The sequence below is a fragment of the Thalassophryne amazonica genome, chromosome 4, assembly GCF_902500255.1.
Source record: "Thalassophryne amazonica chromosome 4, fThaAma1.1, whole genome shotgun sequence".
NCBI lineage: Eukaryota > Metazoa > Chordata > Actinopteri > Batrachoidiformes > Batrachoididae > Thalassophryne > Thalassophryne amazonica.
In genome coordinates, this window is record NC_047106.1 from 133,379,864 (window position 1) to 133,399,450 (window position 19,587).

General features: G+C 42.8%; 1 long non-coding RNA gene across 1 annotated transcript; it reads left to right on the forward strand.

Annotated features, from left to right (window-relative positions):
- The first annotated feature begins 918 nt into the window (after positions 1–918).
- Positions 919–12,927, forward strand: LOC117509298. Its single transcript, XR_004560370.1, has 3 exons — positions 919–930; positions 11,336–11,341; positions 12,767–12,927. It is a non-coding gene; the product is annotated as an uncharacterized LOC117509298 (long non-coding RNA).
- The last annotated feature ends 6,660 nt before the right edge of the window (positions 12,928–19,587 follow it).

Sequence of the window (19,587 nt, forward strand, 5' to 3'; positions counted from 1 at the left end):
ATATCATTGCTGAATATATTATCAATTAAGGTAGCACTATGGGATGTAATTCTGCTTGGCCTGGTGATTTTTGGATATAAACTCATACTTTTTTCTCTGGGCCCCTCCCCAGTCTGACCGGGAGTGACATGTTTAGCCGCATGTTCTCCTTGAATTGCTGGCTGTCTGAGTGGTGTCCAAAAAATAAGGTGGGCTTCATAGATAATTGGCAAAGCTTCTGGGGAAAACCTGGTCTTGTTAGGAGAGACGGCATCCATCCCACTTTGGATGGAGCAGCTCTCATTTCTAGAAATCTGGCCAATTTTCTTAAATCCTCCAAACCGTGACTATCCAGGTTTGGGACCAGGAAGCAGAGTTGTAGTCTTACACACCTCTCTGCAGCTTCTCTCCCCCTGCCATCCCCTCATTACCCCATCCCCGTAGAGACGGTGCCTGCTCCCAGACTACCAATAACCAGCAAAAATCTATTTAAGCATAAAAATTCAAAAAGAAAAAATAATATAGCACCTTCAACTGCACCACAGACTAAAACAGTTAAATGTGGTCTATTAAACATTAGGTCTCTCTTCTAAGTCCCTGTTAGTAAATGATATAATAATTGATCAACATATTGATTTATTCTGCCTTACAGAAACCTGGTTACAGCAGGATGAATATGTTAGTTTAAATGAGTCAACACCCCCGAGTCACACTAACTGCCAGAACGCTCGTAGCACGGGCCGAGGCGGAGGATTAGCAGCAATCTTCCATTCCAGCTTATTAATTAATCAAAAACCCAGACAGAGCTTTAATTCATTTTAAAGCTTGACTCTTAGTCTTGTCCATCCAAATTGGAAGTCCCAAAAACCAGTTTGATTTGTTGTTATCTGTCGTCCTCCTGGTCGTTACTGTGAGTTTCTCCGTGAATTTTCAGAACTTTTGTCTGATTTAGTGCTTAGCTCAGATAAGATAATTATAGTGGGTGATTTTAACATCCACACAGATGCTGAGAATGACAGCCTCAACACTGCATTTAATCTATTATTAGACTCAATTGGCTTTGCTCAAAATGTAAATGAGTCCACCCACCACTTTAATCATATCTTAGATCTTGTTCTGACTTATGGTATGGAAATTGAAGACTTAACAGTATTCCCTGAAAACTCCCTTCTGTCTGATCATTTCTTAATAACATTTACATTTACTCTGATGGACTACCCAGCAGTGGGGAATAAGTTTCATTACACTAGAAGTCTTTCAGAAAGCGCTGTAACTAGGTTTAAGGATATGATTCCTTCTTTATGTTCTCTAATGCCATATACCAACACAGTGCAGAGTAGCTACCTAAACTCTGTAAGTGAGATAGAGTATCTCGTCAATAGTTTTACATCCTCATTGAAGACAACTTTGGATGCTGTAGCTCCTCTGAAAAAGAGAGCTTTAAATCAGAAGTGCCTGACTCCGTGGTATAACTCACAAACTCGCAGCTTAAAGCAGATAACCCATAAGTTGGAGAGGAAATGGCATCTCACTAATTTAGAAGATCTTCCCTTAGCCTGGAAAAAGAGTCTGTTGCTCTATAAAAAAAAGCCCTCCGTAAAGCTAGGACATCTTACTACTCATCACTAATTGAAGAAAATAAGAACAACCCCAGGTTTCTTTTCAGCACTGTAGCCAGGCTGATAAAGAGTCAGAGCTCTATTGAGCCAAGTATTCCTTTAACTTTAACTAGTAATGACTTCATGACTTTCTTCGCTAATAAAATTTTAACTATTAGAGAAAAAATTACTCATAACCATCCCAAAGACGTATCGTTATCTTTGGCTGCTTTCAGTGATGCCGGTATTTGGTTAGACTCTTTCTGTCAGATTGTTCTGTCTGAGTTATTTTCATTAGTTACTTCATCCAAACCATCAACATGTCTATTAGACCCCATTCCTACCAGGCTGCTCAAGGAAGCCCTACCATTATTTAATGCTTCGATCTTAAATATGATCAATCTATCTTTATTAGTTGGCTATGTACCACAGGCTTTTAAGGTGGCAGTAATTAAACCATTACTTAAAAAGCCATCACTTGACCCAGCTATCTTAGCTAATTATAGGCCAATCTCCAACCTTCCTTTTCTCTCAAAAATTCTTGAAAGGGTAGTTGTAAAACAGCTAACTGATCATCTGCAGAGGAATGGTCTATTTGAAGAGTTTCAGTCAGGTTTTAGAATTCATCATAGTACAGAAACAGCATTAGTGAAGGTTACAAATGATCTTCTTATGGCCTCAGACAGTGGACTCATCTCTGTGCTTGTTCTGTTAGACCTCAGTGCTGCTTTTGATACTGTTGACCATAAAATTTTATTACAGAGATTAGAGCATGCCATAGGTATTAAAGGCACTGCGCTGCAGTGGTTTGAATCATATTTATCTAATAGATTACAATTTGTTCATGTAAATGGGGAATCTTCTTCACAGACTAAGGTTAATTATGGAGTTCCACAAGGTTCTGTGCTAGGACCAATTTTATTCACTTTATATATGCTTCCCTTAGGCAGTATTATTAGATGGCATTGCTTAAATTTTCATTGTTACGCAGATGATACCCAGCTTTATCTATCCATGAAGCCAGAGGACACACACCAATTAGCTAAACTGCAGGATTGTCTTACAGACATAAAGACATGGATGACCTCTAATTTCCTGCTTTTAAACTCAGATAAAACTGAAGTTATTGTACTTGGCGCCACAAATCTTAGAAACATGGTGTCTAACCAGATCCTTACTCTGGATGGCATTACCCTGACCTCTAGTAATACTGTGAGAAATCCTGGAGTCATTTTTGATCAGGATATGTCATTCAAAGCGCATATTAAACAAATATGTAAGACTGCTTTTTTGCATTTACGCAATATCTCTAAAATTAGAAAGGTCTTGTCTCAGAGTAATGCTGAAAAACTAATTCATGCATTTATTTCCTCTAGGCTGGACTATTGTAATTCATTATTATCAGGTTGTCCTAAAAGTTCCCTGAAAAGCCTTCAGTTAATTCAAAATGCTGCAGCTACAGTACTGACGGGGACTAGAAGGAGAGAGCATATCTCACCCATATTGGCCTCTCTTCATTGGCTTCCTGTTAATTCTAGAATAGAATTTAAAATTCTTCTTCTTACTTATAAGGTTTTGAATAATCAGGTCCCTTCTTATCTTAGGTACCTCATAGTACCATATCACCCCAATAGAGCGCTTCGCTCTCAGACTGCAGGCTTACTTGTAGTTCCTAGGATTTGTAAGAGTAGAATGGGAGGCAGAGCCTTCAGCTTTCAGGCTCCTCTCCTGTGGAACCAGCTCCCAATTCGGATCAGGGAGACAGACACCCTCTCTACTTTTAAGATTAGGCTTAAAACTTTCCTTTTTGCTAAAGCTTATAGTTAGGGTTGGATCAGGTGACCCTGAACCATCCCTTAGTTATGCTGCTATAGACTTAGACTGCTGGGGGGTTCCCATAATGCACTGAGTGTTTCTTTCTCTTTTTGCTCTGTATGCACCACTCTGCATTTAATCATTAGTGATTGATCTCTGCTCCCCTCCACAGCATGTCTTTTTCCTGGTTCTCTCCCTCAGCCCCAACCAGTCCCAGCAGAAGACTGCCTCTCCCTGAGCCTGGTTCTGCTGGAGGTTTCTTCCTGTTAAAAGGGAGTTTTTCCTTCCCACTGTCACCAAGTGCTTGCTCACAGGGGGTCGTTTTGACCATTGGGGTTTTTACGTAATTATTGTATGGCCTTGCCTTACAATATAAAGCGCCTTGGGGCAACTGTTTGTTGTGATTTGGCGCTATATAAATAAAATTGATTGAATTGATTGATTGATACTGTACATTATATTGATAAATTCATCTGTTATTTTATGCTTATTTGGATTGAGCAGATCAATATTTAAGTCACCACAAATGAACACAGTTTTTTGATTAGTTTTTGAGAACGTTTTTTCCATACAGTCAGTGAATACTAGATTCACTGACTGATTCAATACTAGATCCTGGTGCTCTATATATACAGCTGACTAATACATTTTTGCTTTTTTCTTCACATATTTCAATAGTTATACATTCTAATAAGTTATCGATCACAGTTGTCATATTGTCTACTATTTTATAATCCATGTTCTTATCCACATACACAGCCACTCCTCCTCCACTCTTATTCTTTCTGTTTACACAGTTAAATTCATATCCATCCAGTTCAAAATCCATTCCTTTATCTTCATTGATCCATGTTTCTGATATAGCAATTATGTTAAATATTTTTTTTAAATTGACTTAAATATTCTTTAATGTTAAAGTTTGCATATAGACTTCTGCTGTTGAAATGGATTATTGATAATTTATCCGTTTTAATGATCCGATTAAACTGTTCATCTGTATAATAGCCACAACTGTCATTGATATTTGAGAAGAAATTATTGTCCGGGTCTATATCGTGCTCCAAGTCCAGTACATTGTGGTCTGTGTATTTAAATGTTCTCAGTTCTACTTTTCCATGATCAGCAATCCTTTGAGTTATATCCTTCTTGTCTCCAGATGTAGATGATGTAGTAGATGAATAGGTTCCTCTGGTCTGTGTCATGGTGTTGTGATGTGTTTGTGTCCTCATACCTTATTGGTCGTATTTGTCCAGTTCCTCGATGTTCCTGATTACCATAACCTTCGCTTGTTCTGGTGTTCCGTTCAGTTTGATAAATGTTTTGCAGTTGGATGTCCATGTCTGTTGAATTTTTCCCTGCTTTTTTAAGAAACGAGCTTTCCTGGCGATGTCTGCGTTTCTTTTGGTCAGATGTTCATTGATGAATACGTTTGTTCCTTTGAGTTTCCGTCCCTGTTTTAACAATGCCATTTTATGTTTTCTGTTGACAAACCTCATTATAACTGCTCGCTTGTCTCCATCCTCTCTCCTGGGCAGGGGGTGGCACGCTTCAATGTTATTACAGTCCATTTGAATACCTTTAGATTGCAGAAAGTCAGCCACCTGTTGTTCCACTGAGCTGGCCTCCTGCTCACTGGCCTCCCCTCCGCTGTCTTCTGACACCACCCGTGTGTAGGATCGAGGTTTAATATGAATTCCTGTAATAATAATGTTGTTCATCCTTGTGTACTGTTCCAACTCCGCAACACGGTTCTCCAGGTACATGATATCGTCTCCCTCCTCCGCCGTCAGTGCCTTCTTCGGACCTATGGTCAGATAACTCCGCGCTGGCGCCTCGGGCCTCGGTAAAGCTGCGCCGGTGGAACTGCACTGACGCCTCGGGCCTCGGTGGAGCCGCGCCGGTGGAAAACTACTATATAAATACTCTGACTGCAGCACTTGAGAAGCTGAGTGAGGAATTGGAGTGTCTGGGTGTGCGATTGTCCTGGGTTGTGACAAAGATCCAGGCTTTTAATGACTTCCTGTCCTCAGCCATCAGATGTGTATATATGCCGATAACTGCTGGTAATCTCGTTCACATAAAATCCTTAGAAGATTGCCTTGCAGCAGTGAGAAGTTGGATGTCTAGAAACTTCCTACTTTTAAACTCTGATGAGACTGAAATGATGGTTCTTGGTCTATTGAGACATCGGCATCAATTTGACCAGTTAACACTCAGCCTTGGCTCGGAGACATACATCACACTGACAAAGTGAGGAACCTTGGGGTAATTTTTGATCCTTCATTGTCCTTTGGCCTCCATATTAAAAATATTACTAGGACTGCTTTCTTTCTTCCACTTGCGAAATATAGTGAAGTCTGTCTATGGCTGATGCTGAGACCCTGATCCATGTGTTCATCTCTTCTAGATTGGTCTACTGCAATGTTCTATTTTCTGTTTTACCGCAGTCTAGCATTAGGGGTCTCCAATTGGTACAAAATGCTGCAGCCAGACTTTGACATGAAGCAGAAAGTACAACCACAGTACACCCATTTTGGTGTCTCTTCACTGGCTTCCTGTCCCAGTGAGATCAGATTTTAAGGTTCTGCTGCTAACCTATAAAATTATTCATGGACTGGCACCTCCCTACCTAGCTGACCTAATTAAACCTTACGTACCGGCCCGGACATTACGTTCTCAGGATGCAGGACTACTTAGTGTTCCTAGGGTGAATAAGAAGTCTGTGGGTCACAGAGCTTTCTCTTATTGTGCCCCTGTTCTGTGGAATGATCTCCCTGCGTCAATAAAACAGTCAGATTCTGTGGAGACTTTCAAGTCTAGACTTAAGACGCACTTATTTTCGATTTCATATGGCTAGCATACTGGTACAGTTTTGTTTTATGCTTTTTACTCTTTAAATTCATTTTATTAGTAAACGGAGCGGGCCGCGGCCTCAACTTCACCTAAATTCTGGGTCTTTTAGTGAAGCTTAGGGCTAGTGGCCGGCAATCACCTTAGTATTTCTTCTGTTTTTCTTGTTGATTTATGCTGGCAAATTATACAGTATTTCTTGTCTTTCTGATGCCTGATTCTGTTTATTCTCTCTGTTTAAGGTGCAGCTCCAGCCAGAGATGGGAGTTGTATTTGTGTTGGCGACCCTCCTGTCCTGTGCACCAACAGCATTTCTTGTATATTCGTCCGTGAATTGTTCTGTAATTTATGTTTGTAGCATGGCCCATGCAGAGGGTCACCCCTTTGAGTCTGGTCTGCTTGAGGTTTCTTCCTCAGAGGGAGTTTTTCCTTACCACTGTTGCTCAGGGGTTGGTAAGGTTAGACCTTACCTGTGTGAAGCGCCTTGAGGCAACTCTGTTGTGATTTGGTGCTATATAAATGAAAATAAATATAAATAAATATAAATATCTGTATGTTGAGAAAGTGTTGAACATGTGGAGACATTCACTTGTCTTGGTGGTGACATTCATGTCTCTGGGTCCTTGGTCTTTGAGATCAAGAAACACTGGGAAGAGCTTATGGAGTCATGAGGTTGCTGGACAGAGGTGTTTGGCAATGCTGATATCATTGCAAAGGAATGAAAGTCCAATTCTTTAAGGCTATGGCGCTACTGGTGCTACTCTATTGTTGACCAGTGACCTAAGGCAATGACTGGATGACATTGATACTAGGTCTATTTGGACGATCCCTGGGTGCCGCTTGAATGACTTTGTGGCAAACAAATGGTTACTTAGACAGACTCTGATGAGGAGTATTATTTACATTGTGAGGGAAAGTCAAGTACGATGTTTTGGCCATGAGGTCTATTTCCCTGTGCATGAACCAGTATGCAGCTACCTGAGTGTTGAGGACCTCCACGGCTGGTGAAGACCAAGGGGATGCCCGCTTTTTACCTGTCTGCAGCAGATATACTCAACAAAAATATAAACGCAACACTTTTGGTTTTGCTCCCATTTTGTATGAGATGAACTCAAAGATCTAAAACTTTTTCCACATACACAATATCACCATTTCCCTCAAATATTGTTCACAAACCAGTCTAAATCTGTGATAGTGAGCACTTCTCCTTTGCTGAGATAATCCATCCCACCTCACAGGTGTGCCATACCAAGATGCTGATTAGACACCATGATTAGTGCACAGGTGTGCCTTAGACTGCCCACAATAAAAGGCCACTCTGAAAGGTGCAGTTTTATCACACAGCACAATGCCACAGATGTCGCAAGATTTGAGGGAGCGTGCAATTGGCATGCTGACAGCAGGAATGTCAACCAGAGCTGTTGCTCGTGTATTGAATGTTCATTTCTCTACCATAAGCCGTCTCCAAAGGCGTTTCAGAGAATTTGGCAGTACATCCAACCAGCCTCACAAACGCAGACCACGTGTAACCACACCAGCTGCTGAAACAATCGGTTTGGATAACCAAAGAATTTCTGCACAAACTGTCAGAAACCGTCTCAGGGAAGCTCATCTGCATGCTCGTCATCCTCATCGGGGTCTCGACCTGACTCCAGTTCGTCGTTGTAACCGACTTGAGTGGGCAAATGCTCACATTCGCTGGTGTTTGGCACGTTGGAGAGGTGTTCTCTTCACGGATGATGCAAAGGAGATGTGTTGCACTGCATGAGGCAAATGGTGGTCACACCAGATACTGACTGGTATCCCCCCCTCATGAAACAAAACTGCACCTTTCAGAGTGGCCTTTTATTGTGGGCAGTCTAAGGCACACCTGTGCACTAATCATAGTGTCTAATCAGCATCTTGATATGGCACACCTGTGAGGTGGGATGGATTATCTCAGCAAAGGAGAAGTGCTCACTATCACAGATTTAGACTGGTTTGTGAACAATATTTGAGGGAAATGGTGATATTGTGTATGTGGAAAAAGTTTTAGATCTTTGAGCTCATCTCATGCAAAATGGGAGCAAAACAAAAAGTGTTGCGTTTATATTTTTGTTGAGTAGATGGTAACCCCTGAGAGGAAAGGATGGATCGGTTGTCTGCCTGGGTGGTCATGGTGCGCTGGATGGTGCAACACGTGGCATCAGTATGTGCTCCGAGACCTGACCTGACATGACTCTTTGAAAAACACAGAAAAGGTGTGAAGGCAGCTGACAATGCGAGATGATGAGTTGGCAGACAGGTTTCCACTCATCACCTGTCGTTACCACTGTCCCTCTCACTTCACACCTGCAGCTCAAACATCGATTGTTATCACACTGTGAGTGGGTACCCCCTCTCATCTTTTTAACCCCCAACATTTCTTTGAAGACGCTCCCTGGTCTTCTTATATGACTTGTCACCTGAACCTGATGTTTTCAGTGGAAGAGGACGAAACAAGTGAGACAGAACAAAAGAGCACACACGGGGCGTTGGGCCAAAATGAATAGCTCTGAATATGTCTACAAAGTCAAAATGAAGAAAAAAACAAATCTGCAAGAGACATTTTCATTTCCTTTTTTACCAGATGTGACTGCACTCATTTGTCACTTACATAAACAGTAGCAAACATCATAGCTTCATGTTCAGAAGATCAAAGGCAGGACAGGAAATCAGACCCTCTTCAAAGTGAACACTATAAAGGGAAAGTATGATAAACCATGTGAGAGTGTCTGAGTGGAGCTTTAAGCACGCTGTGCCTTGACTCATTTGATGCTTCTCAGTTAGTAAGAATGTTAAAAAAAGAAAGGCACCAATTCGGACTGTGGACAGACTCTTTCTCAAAGGACCACCCTTTGCTTTTAATCCTTCTCCACAGTTTAGAATGCGTAATATGTGTTCTCTATATTAAATCACAGTCTGCTTGCTCATGAATCAAAACAAGATATGTGTTTGATATACCAGTTAATTCTTTATGAGTCTGTGATATCATAAGGTACTGTGCAGCTTTTACATTTGGATAATTCTAATTAAACCTCTTTCTCCTCAAGTGTCACACAACTCTCACTCACTCACTCATCGTCAGCCAGTTACTCAAACTAAGGGTCACCCGGACTATCACACAACTCTTCAACAATATTTGATACATGGTGGCTCCAAACTGTTTAAGTTAAACCTGTAATGGTCACCCAAGGTTAAAGGCCATGTGACCAATAGCAAGGTGATATTAGTGCTTAATAGTAACCATAGGTATACGTTTAACCAATTACTTGAAGCAATCATATAAGTAGTTATTGTAGAAAGTTTGACCACGTAACACCCATTTTGGCATCTCTTCACTGGCTTCCTGTCTCTGTGAGATCAGATTTTAAGGTTCTGTAATTAACCTATAAAATTGTTCATGGACTGGCACCTCCCTACTTAGCTGACCTACGTAAACCCTATGTACTGGCCCTGGCTCTGCGTTCTCAGGGTACAGGACTTTGTGTCCCTAGGGTGAATAAAAAGTCTGCGGGTCACAGAGCTTTCTCTTATCATGCACCTGCTTTGTGGAATGATCTCCCTTCATCAATAAAACAGTCAGATTCTGCAGAGACTTTCAAGTTCAAACTTATGCACTTATTTTCCCTTTCATATGGCTAGCATACTGGCATAGTATGGTACTATGCTTTCTATCCTTTTAAATTCATTTTATTAGTAAACAGCGGCCTCGACATTACTGTGTCTGGGTCTGTTAGTGAAGCTTAGGCCTAGGGGCCGGTGATCACCTTAGGATTTCTTCTGTTTTTATTGTTGCTTAATGCTGACAAATTATACCTTATTTGTTGTCTTTCTGCTGCCTGATTCTGTTTCCTGTGTGCTGCTCTAGGGGTTGGTAAGGTTAGAACTTACTTATGTGAAGCACCTCGAGGCAGCTTTGTTGTGATTTGGCGCTATGTAAATGAAATAAATTAATTAATTTTAAAAAATTCTAAATATTGTCTACAATATTTATGGATTAGCACTGCATATTTTCTCATTGTCCTGTGACCTTGGCTTTTAACCAGTTTTTCTCAAAATTATTTTCTCCTTGGCTGGCAATCAGTCATTCTGCCAGGTTTGGTCTAATTCAGACCTAAACCATTCAAGTTCTTTCATTGACAGTTAGACCTACAGTTGTGCTATAATGTTTACATACCCTGGCAGAATTTATATTATATATTATATATATATGAATGATAACACAAAAACTTTTTTTTCACTCATGGTTAGTGGTTGTGTGAAGCCATTTATTGTCAAACAACTGTGTTTACTCTTATTAAATCATAATGACAACAGAAACTACCCAAATGTCCCTGATCAAAAGTTTACAAACCCCAGTTCTTAATACCATGTGTTGTTCCCTTTAACATAAATGACAGCTTGGAGTCTTTTGTGGTAGTTGTGGATGAGGCTCTTTATATTCGCTGATGGTAAAGCTGCCCATTCTTCTTGGCAACAAGTCTCCAGTTCCTGTAAATTCCTGACCTGTCTTGTATGAATTGCATGTTTGAGATCTCCCCAGACTGGCTCAATGATATTTAGGTGGGGAGACTAAGATGGCCACTCCAGTACCTTCACTTTATACTGCTGTAGCTAATGACAGGTCGACTTGATCTTATGTCTTGGATTGTTGTCATGTTGGAACATCCAAGTGCGTCCTATGAGCAGCTTTTGGGCTGATAAGTGCAAATGTTCCTCCAGTATTTTCTGACAACATACTGTATTCATCCTGCCATCAATTTTGACCAAGTTTCCTGTGCCTTTGTAGCTCACACATCCCCAAAACATCAGTGATCCACCTCCATGCTTCACAGTAGGAATGGTGTACCTTTCATCATAGGCCTTGTTGACTCCTGTACAAATGTAATGTTTATGTTTGTGGCCAAAAAGTTAAATTTTGGTCTCACTCCAAATAGCTTTGTTTTCTGACATGGTTGACTATGGAGGCAAGCTCTACCAGTCCAGTGACTTTAAAGGCTTTAGTGCACTCGCCTATCCATTCTTCCACTTCTTCTTTTACTAAAAATATGCCTGTCAAAACTTCACTAAAGACCTGGGTTCAGTTTAAGTGCTATTTTAGGCTACAGTAATTTTCTGTTTATGTACCATTAGCAGCTAATCACACTTTCCATCCCTCTTTAGTGGATAGTGCTTTCTTAAGGTGGGAAAATCTTGGTATCAGCAGTTTTAAGGATTTATACATTGATAATGTCTTTGCTTCTTTTCAGCAATTTTCAGACAAATTTTCAATCCCCAAGGAACATTATATATATATATATATATATATATATATATATATATATATATATTTACAGCTTTCTGACACCTCTTCCAAATCTGAAAGGCTCAGTTCCGCATATTTACAATCAAATTAATCTCGTATGTCAACAGCCACTGAATTGTATAAAGTTACTCTGGGAGGAAGATCTGGGAGTGGTTATATCTGAGGAAGACTGGACAGAGATTCTAAAACATGTACACAAATCCTCTATTTGTGCAAGACACAGTCAGTGTAAAATAATACACCGTACCTACTATACAAAGGTCCGGTTATCGAAGATTTATGAGGACATGTCTCTTGCTTGTGATAGGTGTCAACAATCCTACAGATTTGATACATATGTTCTGGCTTTGCCCATCCCTACATAATTACCGGATAGAGATTTTTAACACATAGTCACTGGGGAAAAGGTGGAACCAAATGCTCTTAGCGGATTCTTTGGGTTTGTCCCAGTATCGTGCTTTCTCACTGAATCTAAGAAACATGTTTTTGCTTTCGCTACCTTGTTGGCTAGAACATTAATAGTAACCAACTGGAAATCAAGTGTACCGCCGCCCAGTCACTCCACCTGTATTAGGGATATACTCTATTATCTTAAACTGCAGAAAATCAGACTGTCGTTCGGGAGAATATGGGGCTCATTTTTCAGTTTGTAAAAAGAACGGATCTATTCTCTCATCCCTGACCGAAGCATCTGATTCAGCTGCTTCAAGTAGCTTCAAGAAAATACTGTGCTGGTGGTGAAATTCAAATTCAAATTTTATTAATTTGTATAGCTCCAACTCACAACGTGGTCAACTCAAGGCGCTTCATACAACACAAAAACAACAATATGAATCAAAAGATTTAAAAAAACACAATAAAAGAATAAAAACATAAAAGATAGAAAGGATGAAAGAAAATCCGCAATCACATAAAATACTAACGATAAAACGATAAAAAGATGAGTCTTTAATCTGGATTTAAAATTCTCCACAGAGTCCGACTGCCGTATCCATGCAGGGAGATCGTTCCAGAGAACCGTAGCACGATCAGAAAAGGCTTTTCATTCACCCTAGGAAGACATAGCAGTCCTGCATCCTGCGAATGCAAGGCCAGAGCCGGTACATAAGGCTTAACCATGTCAGCCAGGTAGGGAGGTGCAAGTCTGTGAACAATTTTATAGGCCAGTAACAGCACCTTAAAATCAGACCTCAAAGAGACAGGAAGCCAATGAAGAGATGCCAGAATGGGTGTAATGTGGTCAAACCATCTGCTTTGTGTCAGAAGTCTGGCAGCAACATTTTGAACTAATTGCAGACCCCTAATGCCGGACTACGATAAACCAGAATATAGAACATTGGAATAGTCCAATCTGGAAGAGATGAATGCATGAATCAGAGTCTCAGCATCAGCCATAGTCAGGATGGGATGGTGAGCTGGGTCATATACTGCTGCTCTGAAAGGTGGTATCTGTTTCTATTTGTTCTATAACCTGTTGGCTGATGTTTGCTTCATTTTTTCCTTTTGTTGTTGTTGTGCTCGTTTTTGATAGGTTGTTTATATGTCAATTGAGTTTTTCCTTTATTTTCCTTTTCTTTTTTTTTACAGAAAAATCTACACTTTACAACTTTATTAGGTTTTACAAAAGTATATAATTGTATCAAAACATTGATAAAGTTAAAAAAAATAATAACTACAACAATAATCGTAAAAACCATGAATGGGATCACATTGACTCCCAGCACAGCTCAATGTGTCAGCGACTCAACAAGACAAACAAACACTGAAGTTAAACAGTGAGGATTCTGTTCAACAGAATGATGTCACCAGAGTCGTCATGGCTCCAGGAAGTCATGTAAAATGATTTTTCACAGTGTGAATAGAAGTTAAGGGTGCTATGATCTGTTACAGCCAGACAATAATACATTCATTCTGTAGTTTGGTTTGTTTGTGCAGGTAGAAGAAGAAGAGCCTTTATTGTCATTGTACATACATACAAAAAAATTTGTTCTCTGCATTTAACCCATTGTACACTCAACAAAAATATAAATGCAACACTTTTGGTTTTGCTCCCATTTTGTATGAGATGAACTCAAAGATCTAAAACTTTTTCCACATACACAATATCACCATTTCCCTCAAATATTGTTCACAAACCAGTCTAAATCTGTGATAGTGAGCACTTCTCCTTTGCTGAGATAATCCATCCCACCTCACAGGTGTGCCATATCAAGATGCTGATTAGACACCATGATTAGTGCACAGGTGTGCCTTAGACTGCCCACAATAAAAGGCCACTCTGAAAGGTGCAGTTTTATCACACAGCACAATGCCACAGATGTCGCAAGATTTGAGGGAGCGTGCAATTAGCATGCTGACAGCAGGAATGTCAACCAGAGCTGTTGCTCGTGTATTGAATGTTCATGTCTCTACCATAAGCCGTCTCCAAAGACATTTCAGAGAATTTGGCAGTACATCCAACCAGCCTCACAACCGCAGACCACGTGTAACCACACCAGCCCAGGACCTCCACATCCAGCATGTTCACCTCCAAGATCGTCTGAGACCAGCCACTCGGACAGCTGCTGGAACAATCGGTTTGCATAACCAAAGAATTTCTGCACAAACTGTCAGAAACCGTCTCAGGGAAGCTCATCTGCATGGTCATCGTCCTCATCGGGGTCTCGACCTGACTCCAGTTCATCGTCGTAACCGACTTGAGTGGGCAAATGCTCACATTCGCTGGCGTTTGGCACGTTGGAGAGGTGTTCTCTTCACAGATGATGCGAAGGAGATATGTTGCACTGCATGAGGCAAATGGTGGTCACACCAGATACTGACTGGTATCCCCCCCCCCAATAAAACAAAACTGCACCTTTCAGAGTGGCCTTTTATTGTGGGCAGTCTAAGGCACACCTGTGCCCTAATCATGGTGTCTAATCAGCATCTTGATATGGCACACCTGTGAGGTGGGATGGATTATCTCAGCAAAGGAGAAGTGCTCACTATCACAGATTTCAACTGGTTTGTGAACAATATTTGAGGGAAATGGTGATATTGTGTATGTGGAAAAAGTTTTAGATCTTTGAGTTCATTTCATACAAAATGGGAGCAAAACCAAAAGTGTTGCGTTTATATTTTTGTTGAGTATATTTACAGTTAGACACAATCCAATCACTAGGAGCAGTGAACAGCCACAGTCCGGCGCCCGGGGACCAACTCCAGATGCAGAGACGCTGCTGTGATCAAGGACAGAGAAAGGAGCAGACCCTAAATAAGCAAGCTTTTGACTATGGGAGGAAACCGGAGTGCCAGGAGGAGACCCACACAGACACGGGGAGTGCATGCAAACTCCACACAGAAAGGGCGGGAAGCGATCCCATAACCTACTTGCTTGGGTAACCAGTAAGCCACCATAGGCAGGCATTCTGAGTGTGGTGTGCACCAAAAAGCAAACCACAATCCACCTGAAAACATTTGGAAATCATGGCTTGGTGCCGTTATGGTGAGAACATCATTCGACACACAGGCAAATGCTGCACATTCAGTTACACACAGTCAGTTATTTTATAGTGGAAAATAACTGCAGTATGAATGGTGAGTTTGTGCTTCACTGAAACAGAAAAGCACAACACTGCACAGCTTGTAAGTCCCTTCGGCTGCTCCCTTGTTTGCACTCGGGGTCGCCACAGCAAATCCAAGGTGGATCTGCATGTTGAATTGGCACAGGTTTTACTGCAGAACTGTACAGTTCCAGAGATATGCATGAAATTTACCCAAAAAAATACCACTTATTTCATCAATTTTGTCCATCCATCCATCCATCCATTTTCTTCCGCATATCCGAGGTCGGGTAGCGGGGGCAGCAGCTCAAACAAGGCCGCCCAGACCTCCCGATCTGCACACACCTCCCCCAGCTCCTCCGGGGGAACCCCGAGGCGTTCCCAAGCCAGCTGAGAGATGTAGTCCCTCCAGCGTGTCCTGGGTCTTCCCCGGGGCCTCCTCCCAATGGGACGTGCCCGGAACACCTCTCCAGCAAGGCGTCCAGGGGGCATCCTGAAAAGATGCCCGAGCCACCTCAGCTGGCTCCTTTCGATGTGGAGGAGCAGCGGCTCGACTCCGAGCTCCTCCCGAGTGACCGAGCTCCTCACCCTATCTCTACGGGAGCGCCCAGCCACCCTGCGGAGGAAACTCATCTTGGCCGCTTGTACTCGCGATCTTGTTCTTTCGGTCATGAGCCAAATCTCATGACCATAGGTGAGGGTCAGAATATAGATTGATCATTAAATCGAGAGCTTTGCCCCCCTACTCAGCTCTCTCTTCACCACGATGTACGATACAGCGACCACATCACTGCAGACACTGCACCGATCCGGCTGTCGATCTCACGCTCCATCCGTCCCTCTCTCGTGAACAAGACCCCGAGATACTTAAAGTCTTGGATTTGGAGGTGCTGATTTTCATCCCGGATGCCTCACACTCAGCTGCAAATCGCTCCAGTGCACACTGAAGGTCCTGATTTGATGAAGCCAACAGAACCACATTGTCCGCAAACAGCAGAGATGAGATTCTGTGGTTCCAAAACCGGACCCTCTCTACACCCTGGCTGCGCCTAGAAATTCAGTCCATAAAGGTAATGAACAGAACCGGTGACAAAGGGGAGCCCTGGTGGAGGCCAACGTGCACTGGAAACAGGTTTGACTTACTACCGGCGATGCGAACCAAGCTCCTGCTGTGGTCGTACAGGGACTGGATAGCCCTTAGCAAAGGACCCCGGCCCCCGTACTCCCGGAGCACCCCCCACAGGGCGCCTTGAGGGACATGGTCAAATGCCTTCTCCAGATCCACAAAGCACATGTGGACTGGTTGGGCGAACTCCCATGAACCTAACGTGCCTAATGTTGCCTAACGCTGGACCAGCTCTCCCACCAAGATAAGGTGGAAGTTCGAGGAGGAGCATCAATTTTGTGTGACATTGATATTTAGCATTATCATTTAAAGTTGAATGTTAAAGAAATAACCTTGTATTTTGTCATTTTGTTTGTGTTTCATACTAACACACAGTAATACATTTTTGCAAAGGTAGAAATGTCATTTCCTAGAAAAAACATCATGTTTCTAAAGCAAGGTAAAACTGTCGCAAGTGTAACGCTGAGAATAAGTCCTTGATTTATTTGTGTCAAAACCTTAGCTATATCTCCTACTCTGCTTCAACAGAATAATTGTATTACTTGTTCAATAATACCAGGAAGTAATGGACAGAATTTCTTTGTTTCAGGCTTCTGCAGACTAAAGAAGATACCTCCAACTGTTGTCGCAAGTGTTACGCTCTAGCACATTATAGTATACAGTAGTGTTCAGAATAATAGTAGTGCTATGTGACTAAAAAGATTAATCCAGGTTTTGAGTATATTTCTTATTGTTACATGGGAAACAAGGTACCAGTAGATTCAGCAGATTCTCACAAATCCAACAAGACCAAGCATTCATGATATGCACACTCTTAAGGCTATGAAATTGGGCTATTAGTAAAAAATAAAAAATTAGAAAAGGGGGTGTTCACAATAATAGTCAGTGAGTTCGTCAATTTTGTGGAACAAACAGGTGTGAATCAGGTGTCCCCTATTTAAGGATGAAGCCAGCACCTGTTGAACATGCTTTTCTCTTTGAAAGCCTGAGGAAAATGGAACATTCAAGACATTGTTCAGAAGAAGCGTAGTTTGATTAAAAAGTTGATTGGAGAGGGGAAAACTTACACGCAGGTGCAAAAAATTATAGGCTGTTCATCTACAATGATCTCCAATGCTTTAAAATGGAAAAAAAAACAAAAAAAACAAAAAAAAACAGAGACGCGTGGAAGAAAATGGAAAACAACCATCAAAATGGATAGAAGAATAACCACAATGGCAAAGGCTCACCCATTGATCAGCTCCAGGATGATCAAAGACAGTCTGGAGTTACCTGTAAGTGCTGTGACAGTTAGAAGACACCTGTCTGAAACTAAATTTGTTGTGTGGGCCGCTGAAGAGGAGGTACTGCTGGCCCACCATCAGAGGGCGCCCTGCCTGGAGTGCGGGCTTCAGGCACGAGAGGGCGCTGCCGCCTCACAGGACAGCCGGGAGTGACAGCTGTCACTCGTTAACTCCTGACAGCTGTCACCTATCATCAACTCATCAACCACTCCATAAAAGCCGGACGACATCTCCACCCCGCTGCAGAGATATCGTTTGCCTTTGAGGTATTTTCTCAGCCGTATTCAGTTAAGTAGTAGGTGCTACTGTTAATTCTTACTGTGTTCCTGTTTCGGAGGTGGAGGTGTTTTACCCACCATTGAGGAACTGTAGCTGATTGTATTGCTGGGTGTACACACACCCACACATAACTGTTTCTGCTTCCTGCCAGCAGTACCAGATCCGACAGCCGGAGACGGTGGCCACCTGGGGACTCGGAACTTGGCGGCTCCAGTATTCTCCGGGTTCGGTGGCAGTGGAAATTGTGTGGGATCCGGCTCTTCTCTGGACGGACGTCTTCTATCCTCGAGCCTGCCCACACGTCACCTTAGTACATTTGACTCTGTCCAAATTCTGTATTTGTCTATATTTCGTTGTGCACGCTTCACAACAGTAAAGTGTTGTATTTTTGGCTCATCTATTGTCCGTTCATTTACGCCCTCTGTTGTGGGTCCGTGTCATTACACTTTCACAACAGGATATCTCGGCCAACGTCATGGATCACGAGGGGCGTCAACCATCTGTTGGACAGCCAATGGAAGAGCAGGGTGCACAGGCGTCTGCAGGGGGCGTGATCGGTAAGTTGCAGCAAATCCTCTCCGCCTTTACTGCTCGGTTGGATTTAATGACTGAGCAAAATGTCATCCTCAACCGTAGGATGGAGGCTCTCACCGCGCAGGTGGAAGCGCGTGCTCAGGGCGCGGCTGCAGCTTCTCCTCCTGTTGACCCGGTGCCGAATATAGACGTTCCACTGGTCGTCCAACGAACCCCCCCACCATCCCCTGAAGCTTACATAAGTCCCCCGGAGCCGTACGGAGGTTGTGTGGAGCCGTGCGCTGACTTCTTAATGCAGTGTTCGCTCATCTTTGCACAGTGTCCCGTAATGTACGCTTCAGACGCCAGTAGGGTGGCTTATGTAATTAATTTGCTTCGAGGTGAGGCACGCGCTTGGGCTACAGCGCTTTGGGAGCAGAATTCACGGCTCCTTACCACGTACACTGGGTTTGTGAGGGAGTTCAGAACGGTTTTTGATCACCCTAACAGAGGCGAAACCGCTTCAACAGTGCTGCTGTCTATGAGACAGGGAAGTCGGAGCACAGCTGAGTATGCAGTCGACTTCCGCATTGCAGCTGCGAGGTCCGGCTGGAATATGACTGCGCTCCGCGCCGCCTTCATAAACAGACTGTCGTCGGTCCTGAAGGAGCACCTGATGGCTAAGGATGAGCCGCGGGATTTGGATGGTCTAATCGATCTAGCTATACGCTTGGACAATTGATTAGAGGAACGCCGTCGGGAGCGAGACGAAGGACATGACCCGGCATGCGCCATCCCTCTCCCTTCCGGGTCTGAAAAGGTTCCGCCCTCCCCATGCTCCACAGCCTCTGCGCTCCGTGCTGACGATGCTATGGACATGAGCAGGGCCAGATTAAGATAATCTTACAGACAGAGGAGAATGGCCCGCGGGGAGTGCTTTTTCTGCGGCTCAAATGAGCATCAGCAGAGAGACTGCCCCAAACGGTTAAACACGAACGCCCGCCCTTAGAGACTGGGTTAAGGGTGGGTCCAGACATTCACGTGGGACATACACGTATTTCCACATGTCTCCCAGTCACGATCCTGAGCAGGGATTTAACCCTTCAAGCCCCAGCACTGGTGGACATGGGGTCAGAAGGGAATCTGCTGGACAGCAGATGGGCAAGGTAGGTAGGGCTCCCTCTGGTGGTGCTTCCTTCACCTTTGAAGGTACGGGCACTAGATGGCACCCTTCTCCCTTTAATCACACACAAGACACAACCAGTAGTTCTGGTGG